Below are 8,716 nucleotides of genomic sequence, written 5' to 3'. Positions count from 1 at the left end.
CCAGTGAGACTTATTATTTTTTATGTAGACCCCTAGATAAAAGAAGCAACATTTCAAAAAGGTAACTGTACAGAAAGATCTTTTGGGGCATTCATTACCTGGAAAAGATCTTATGGATGGCTTGACAAAACTCACTCCCAGTACAGACATCAGCCATAGAATCTGGTGATTTGTTTTGGGAAAAAACATCAAATGCCTTAAATATAGATGTGTGTAACAAAGTTACATTACAGCGACCCAGATAGGACCATCTCATCCCCAACATTAGGGTGTTGAAAGAACAAGTTACAGACCATGCATTTTGTTAGCATGAAATCGGTGGTCTAATGGCAACACTGTATTTTTACAAAACCTTTGATTAAAAACTGTTCTTGACCTTTGCTGCCAGCACCCCTGGGCTAGACTATTTTGACTCTAAGTAAATATGTGAAACATTAAGCTAATTTCTGCTCCAGCGCTAGGCTGGAATGGTTATTCCCCACAGTTGTATCACTGCGTTCTTTTTTTTTAAAGTCAGGCAGTTATTTCCAAAGTGATGTTTTGCACTTCGAACCCGAGCAATGATTGCCGTTCCTTCCAGGCGGCCCGCTGCATAAGGCGACGCCACTGGGAAAACCTTCGGTTACAGCTGCAAGGAAGAAAATTGGGGGGTTTTAGGTATTTTCCCCGAGCTCTCGCAGAGCTGCGGGCTGCCACGCAAGCAGCCACCGGCCGTGTCCCCGGCGGCTGCCGCTCCCCGAGCGGCCCCGGCGGCCGGTGCTGAGGGCCACGGGGCGGCCTCCGCTGCCTCCCGGGGCCGCCTCAGGGCCAGCCGCCAGTGCTCGGCGCTGTTCGCTCGCCGCCTCGGCCGGCAGCGCCGGCTCCCTTCGCCGCCCGGGCACGTCCCCGGGCTCCGCGGCCCGGCCCGGCGGGGCTGGGCTCCGCTCGGCCCGGCCCGGCCTCCTGCGGCGGCCCCGCGGCCCCGCCAGCGCCGCCCAGCGGCCTCCCCGCCGCGCGCGGGCGGGGCTCCCGCCATCTTGGAGGGGCCCTGGGGGGGCGCTGGCCCCCGCCCGCCTCCCCTGGCCGCTGGCCGCCGTCGCAGCCTGGCCGGGCCCAGGTGCTGGGTGCTGTGCCGAGGAACGGCCGCAGCCCTCGGACGAGCTGGCTGCTGGCGTGGTTGCCATCGCCCCTGGAGGCTGTGAGGTCCGTTTCTGCCTCAGGTAGAGTAACGCTGACCCTCTTCCCTCAGCGGGTCCTTCGGGCAAAAAGTTCTCACAGACGGCCCCCATGTCCTGAAATACTCTAGGGATGCTATCGATCACTTGTTGATGACACATTCTCTTGCACAATCCGACTTTATTTATCACCCACTTTTTTTTTTTTTTTTTTTTTTTTAAATTAAGTCAATGTACTCAGCACTGTTGAAATAAGCAAACTTGGCTGGACTTTGCTGTGGTCAGCTTTGAGCAGGGCCCTAGCACTGGGTCTTGCATGTGCTCACAAATCACAGCAGGGAACGGTGCTAATATTGTCAATAATCCTCTCTGTGGTGGTTAGTAGGATTAGAAGACTACACCTCACTCTTTTCCACTCCTCTGGATTTGTAGTTATAGCTGTAATAGCTATTTTAGAAACAGCAGTGATGTGCCCTAATACAGGCATACCTGTTTTTCCAAAGTTCAGCAGGATATTTGAACTGGCTGATGCACCTGGCTGTGGAAGCAGCCAGAAATAGAAGGTCATCCTCAAAGACAACTGGCATTGTTGCACTTCATTTTGTCAGTAGCATAGCGGCTGGTTTGTCAGTTGCTTTGTATATTCTGTAATACTGTAATTATTTATCCAGTGGCACCCTAGATTTTAGGTGATTCATGAAACAATCCACCTGAACTGTCTTTGTGAAATGAAAATTCCAGCTTTTACTTCTTACACTTTTCTGTAGCTTTCAGAGCTAAATATTTGTGTGGATTATTTTGCTGTATTTTGGCTTGCTTCATATTCTAACATTACTGGTAATGAATGTATAAAAGTACTTTGTGTATAAGTGCTGTTAGACAGCTGTGGTTACAAGCAGCCCACATAATCATATTAAATCAATATTAAATGTGTGCTACTGAATAGTTGAATTTGGGATGCTGATGGTCCCAATTTAATTTAAACTTTATCCCACTAGTACTTCCAAAAAACCTCAGAGGAAAACAAATCAAAAAGTCAGATCCCCAAGTGAGTAACTCCAAATGGAATAATAGATCTTTCATAATTGGTCCACAGTGGCTTCATTTAGGTGGATATACAAGTGTGTGGTATGCGACAGCAAACGCTCCAAAACCTGGTCACTGTTCACTGTCACACAGCTAGCAGATGGCAACTAGGGAGAGTGGGGTTTCAGATATTTTCTAGTGATAAGAGAGTTTGTTTATTTTAATGAGGAAAATAGAAGAGGCTGGTTGGAGTTACTATTGTATATTTGGTGTGAGGAAAAGGTTTAAATACTAGAAGTTTCTTCAGAAAGCCAGTTAGCCCTTACTCTTGACGCAGCTGTGCTGTTGTTGGTTCTGTTTTGCAGGATGGCCAAGAATAGATAGCATGAAGGCTAAAGAGGGGTAGCAACAAGGAAACCTGAAACTTTCCTCTGGAGCTTCTTGGTATTCAAAATGGAAACTCTTAAATCATCTTCTAGTTATAACAAGAGCAAAACATTCTCCCTTGAATTTTTCTGCGCTAGGCTTGTGTACAAGGGCTTTTGTTTTATGCTTGGGGCTGTGTTCAAGGTGAGGGGAAAAATGACATAGTTGAACTATATCTCCTGGTTGAGAAGTTGCATATTATTGCAGGGAGTGGTGCATCAAGTGGAAACCAATTCTGGTGTTCAATACTCACTGGAGATGTAATGTTTATTAGGTCTTACCGTGTGTTAGAACATACTGCAGACAGAAGGTGTGGACTATAGGTTATCCTGAGGAAGCAGAAAGACTGTACCTGCACGTGAAGGGAGAATTTTCCCTTTGAGCAGAATGGCAGACAGGGAACCTTGTCTGTATGAAAATATCTCTGTTTAAATAGGTTGAATATCTGGGGAGGAACTTGGACATTATTCATGGGGATTTTTATTTGTGGCTTGATGGGGCTTGCATTGTTTGTAGTTATAGATCAACAGGCTGGTTTTAGTGTATTGTGGTGTTGCTAAGTTGAAGTTTCCTCACATTCTTACACCAAAAATGGTGCTTAAGAGTTGTAGGTCCTGCCTGGGAAGCGCAGGTCATATGAACCTTGGTCTCTGGTACATCCTTTCCTTAGTTGTGTTGCCTTCCTTTTGCAGCTAAGAGGGTTCCAGAGGTTGCACAGCAATTATTGTCTGGTTTATGTGACTTATTAGGGAAGGGGAAGAGGGAAAAGTGAGGGCAGAAGTGTAGGTTTGTTGAAATTATTAGTAGCATTTAAAGCTACATTTGAAGCGGTGTTGTGTGTGTATGTATATATATATGTATGTATAAACGTATAAAGATTACTACAACAGTGAAAGAAAGGAAATGGCAAATTTAGCCAAATTTTCAAATATGGAAGGTGTATGGCTCTTGTTTGCCTCTGAGGCAGCCTGCTGTGTTGAAACATAGCAGTAAAACAACAGTGCAGCCTTAGTGATAGCGTTTACTTTAATTTGGGGTTTTGATTCAGCCTATGAAAAGGGAAAAAATATTACCTAAAATCAAGAGAGAAAACAAAATACATTAATCTTTCCGTTGCCTTTTGAGATACTGCAAATAGGCTTTTTAATTTAGACGTGTTTGACTTGGCTTTGACAGTGAGAGAAGCTAAAATAGCTTAGCAGCACCAAGAAGTTTTGAATTATCATCTGCCTCTGTGATAACCTGCATTTTAGAATTATTTAAGCTAAGTGCAGAATTATGTTCTGAGTCTTGCCATTCCCAAACAAATCATATTGCTAATACTAATGAAGGATGCAAATGGTGTACAAATACAGCAAGTAAGGAATTTATCATTTTTCAGCCCAAGAGAAAGCGTGGCTAGTAGATTTGCATACAGATGCTAAGTATTTTTCCTTAAATAGTGATAATAATTCCTTACAATAAATATTTTTATTTCAACTTGACCAGCAATGAAAGTAATGCAAGTTGTTTTTGTTGTTGCCGTAAACTCATTTAAGTAATGATGGCATACTCTCCAAAGTTAAATCATCATATTCTCATCTTCATTTCAGCTTCCTGTGAAAGTGGTGATGAATAAATGCTTCAGCACAGCCCCTCGGGGTCTATGGTACATTACAAAGATCCAATATTTAGCAGATATAGTCAAAAATAGCCTGGGGAAACCTCAAGTCTACCGAGACACTTAGATTTTAGCTAGTGATGGGTCCGAAAACATCTGTGAACTTAAGGTCAGATTCAGATCTGGTTTTATTTTCAGATTCCTCATCTTTGTAAGCAGAACCAAAACCATGGTTTCAAGTCTCTTTTGTCCTGAGGATTAGATGTGTGGGCTTGAAACTGAACCTAAGTTTGGTGGCTGAGACTTGTGGTAGTTCAATATTTTTTTAAAATGAAACAGAGTATGAATGCCACCTTAGCAGCTGGCCATATAAGATGCCGTTTTACCATAGCTAAATTAGGATTCTCAGTTTAAGTGTAAAACGGTCCAAAGGAAAGGGGAGAACACAAGATACTGCCCCGAGACAGTTGGCGGGTGGCAGGTTGACATAACATTTTCCTCCAAACCTGTGCTGGGCCCCTCAATCTTGACTTGAAACCGAGTACTGGAATGATAATATATTATTACTGTTGAGCAGAGACTGCTTACAGCGTAGGACAACAGTTGCATACATATAAAGTGCGTGAAGGAATCAGATTAGATACACTAGTGATTTTCTGTTATAAGCAAGTATGTAGACAGGGAATTTGTAATTGCAGTTGGTTTTCTGCAGAAATTGTAATCTATTACATTCTATTCACAGCAACATTAGGGAGTTCTGTCAATTAGACATCTTTTGAAATTGGTTTTAAAAGTTGTATTCTTCTTAGTTTACAAATAGGCACCAGAGTCAGGCTAGTGGTTTTGTTTTGCATGGTTGTGGGGAATTGTTTAATTCTCCTTTCTGAGTCCTCTTTCTCTAGGTCAGCAGCCAGCAGTGAGGAACATTAAGTAAAAATAAAACTCCTATTTTTAGTTCAGCTACATAATGTCCTATTTATAATACTGAAATTTCAGCTACTACCTGGCCCCTTTCAGTTCAATGAACCATCTCTCCTCTGTTAGCCCTCATTGCTCTTTTTTCACACCTGCCCCATTTGATTCTTTTGCAGTTATTTTTATAGGTTTGGGGATGCTTTTCTAAGAGGGCTTTTAATTCTGCACAGCGCTGACAGCTATCAGTTCAAGTAATTTGACTAGAAGTAAGGGCACGTAACAGCTAGCAGGGGATACTCAAAACTTGACATAATTCATCCTCAAAATTTTAACACGATAGAAAAAAAAAAAAAGAAGCTGCAATCATAATGATGTATCAGTTTCTGCAACATCCAGATAAATGTTTGCTTCTGGCTTCAATCCCTCATGACTACTGAAAATAAGATACTTTAACTTCATTTTCCTCAGGATGATACATGACAGTCATTTTCTTTTTTTCCCCTTTTGTTTTGTATAAATGTTAACACAGCTTACCACACTAGCAATAGACCAGTGAGAAGGAGACAAAGAAAAGCATATATAGTTAAACATCTCATGGCTAGCCAATAAGCTGCCCACTATTTGGAAGTGAAATTGTTAAAAATGTGTTGAAAACCTCAGAGTCTAGCTGAAGTCCGGGGTTTTGGCAAGTAAAAGATGACCCTCAGCACAGGACCTTCGGAAAAATGCATTTGTGCAAAGGCAGTTTTTTCCCTGCCCTCAGTCTTGGAGATAAGGCAGTAATTGTAACAACAGGAATAGTTCCAAAATACATCTGTCAGCTTAAAGAGTTAGAAGGAAATGCTGATGTGCTACAGGGCATGGTTCTGCCACCATCGTAGAGTGGGCTTCAAAATGGGAATATAACAATGGTTAAGCCAAAACTAAGGTAGAAATATTCCCAGTTAGAAGCAGCTTATGAGGTTTATTCAGTGCCTATTATCCACCAGGGACCAGGCACTGAAAATAACTTTTGTAAAGCATTTTATTTATTTCCTCCATATGATATATCTCGCTTGAAAGAAATGAAATGACTTGTAAACCTACTGCTTTTCAACTGGGTTGAGTCATGCTAGAGACTGATGAGGAGTTGGATGGGGGTGGAGGAGGAGGGAATGTAATTCTGGTAATGTGGAGACCTTGTCATTGTGTGGCAAAGTTTGAGTTTTAAGAGCCATGATTATGCTTGAGAGAAATTTTTGCACAATATGTATGATACATGATGCCAGATACAGTGTGCTGGGCTGGGCTGTGTTGGGAACTGAATAAATAGATTGAGCAAGTAGTTAGCCAGGCACGATTGGTTTGTTACAACAGAGGTAGCAAAGTCTGATGGCTGGAAACATCCATTCTTTAGGAAAATGGGGAGCTGCTTTAAAAGAGGCAAAAATAATGTAAAAACACAATTGAAAAAAAAACAAAACAAAAACAAGGCACAAGCCCTGTAACCCATGCTGCTTCACAAAATTTGGTGGCAGAGGTACAGAACATTTCATGTCATTAGATTCCATATATAAATAGCTCCATATTTCAGGAAATTTCAGGTATCTTCTAAACAACAACAAAAACCCTATTATTTCTTCATAACTTTAATTTGAATACAAATCCAACAGTTTCTCCTTCTCAGAGAGCTCTTTTTTCCCTTTTCTTTAATACACATTTTCTAATACCAGAATAAATGATAAAAAAATAAAAATAAGTGAGGTATAAATAAAGGAAAAAATAGATATCTTATGGCTGCTCTGTCTCAAAACCTTCATCTCTAGTTGGGTAAAAGATTCCTTTTGGAGATAAAGGCAATGGTTGGAATGTGGTTAGGTGGGGTAAACATGTAATTCTACTGTTAAATTTGGTATTGCAGGATCTATGAGAGGAGAGAAAGGTGGCAGGGTAAAGATATCCAAAAGAGGAATATTTGAGGGTTTGTCAGTCCCTGCTTGAGAAGAGACCACATGAGGTCAATGGAAGGGTAAAAACAGAAAATGTGAAAAGTGGTCGGGTGAGAAGAGCCCCTTGGAAAATGTCCGCAGTGTATGAAGGGAGGAGGAGGGAGAGGACACCACGGAAGGTATGAGCTCTGAGAGGGGCCAGGAGGAAGCCCACTGAGTATACACCTGTGTACCAAACTGAAGTTCTAGTGAGATGTGGGTGATCTGTGATACCAAAGATATTGATGGGGTTTGTAAGAGATGATAAGGAGAAGACAGTGTTAGGTCTTGAATTTAAAAAGGCCATCAGTGATGCCTGTGATGGCTGTTTTAGCAGAAGCTAGAAAATGCATTTCTGTAGACCCGAGGTGGAGACTGTTCTGCACTCACATCAGGTTTCTGAATGAAGAAATTCCCATTTTTAACCTTCTTTACCTTTAACAAATTATGATCGTTTCATGTCTTGTAACAGACATCCTCCAGCTATTCATTAAATGACTAATATTCTTGCACTTTGTACAGCCGTAAATAATGTGTGTTAGATGTGACCATTCCTGGCAGAGCTCCAAACTGTTTCTTCAAAGAAGCATTTGTTTGCCTTCTACTTAATAACAATCAAGGGAATGAAGATACTGCTGTAGTACTTTTCCAAATATTTGGAGTGTTCACTGCAACATAATATATTCACTACTCATTGCATTCTCCCAAATTATTTTTTTCAATGACAAACACCCGCCTCCTTCCTGATCTCCCTTCCTCCATTCACCTTTCACGTTGAGCAGAATCCTTTCCAAAGCAATCAGCTGGATCTGACCCAACTACAAATATGCTAAATTATGCCATTGTTCTTCTGTTTTTCCTGAAGTTCCACCACCCCCACCCCTCCCACCCACCCCACCCACCCCCTTTTCCAGCTTTATGTAATGCAAACCCATTTGATACTGTCTTCTTGGATTTGTGGTACATGATGCATACATTTAGTGTAGCCTTTCAATTATTTCTGTGTATTTAATTTCAGTATATCTTTTTGACCTGCTTTTCATAAACTTTGCAAACAGTTCCAGACTGGTAAAATTTTCAAACCTGGTGTTTTGCTTGTTTCTAGAGCCTTAAATGCCAACTTAGTGTAGCTGCATCTGCATTTGCAATTAAACATCTTCGCTTAGAGACTGGTTTAAGACAGGAGAAAAGTAATATGGAAAACATAGAATTCAGAGACAGCATGTTAGAGAAGAACAGTTCATGGAGGCAGTGATGGCTTCATATATTTTCTTCAAATTAAATGCAAAACTACTATTGCTCTAGAGCATAAAATGTGACAATAAAATGGAATACAATGCCTGCTTTTGTACACGTGCATTTTGCCTGCTGTGGTTGAAAGGTCATGACCGATCCTGAAAAAAGTGTGTGAAAACAGTTTGCATCCCTGTATCTTCGATTCATTAAGTTAGCTACTGCACTGAATGGGATTGAAAGGATTTTTCCATAAACAGAGACAGTATTTCTAAAGACAGATGATGAATAATTTCTTATGGTGGTATAACTGTTCCAAGCTTGTCTGTTTCTTGGACACCAACAGAATACTTTGGTTTAGTTCCCTGTGAAAGGGGGCCAGTGCCTATCTGTTG

The 8,716-nt window shown here is 41.4% G+C and overlaps 1 long non-coding RNA gene across 2 annotated transcripts in view; it reads left to right on the top strand.

The window, feature by feature from the left end:
- The first annotated feature begins 1,044 nt into the window (after positions 1-1,044).
- LOC141963629 (uncharacterized) overlaps positions 1,045-8,716 on the top strand; it is a 150,325-nt gene continuing 142,653 nt past the window's right edge. For both annotated transcript variants that reach the window (XR_012634187.1, XR_012634186.1), the window contains exon 1: positions 1,045-1,199. This is a non-coding gene — a long non-coding RNA (uncharacterized LOC141963629). The remainder of the gene's footprint in view (positions 1,200-8,716) is intronic.

Source organism: Athene noctua, chromosome 9 (assembly GCF_965140245.1).
Source record: "Athene noctua chromosome 9, bAthNoc1.hap1.1, whole genome shotgun sequence".
Classification (NCBI taxonomy): domain Eukaryota; kingdom Metazoa; phylum Chordata; class Aves; order Strigiformes; family Strigidae; genus Athene; species Athene noctua.
The sequence above is the reverse complement of the archived record's forward strand: the minus strand, read 5'-3'. Positions and strand labels throughout refer to the sequence as shown.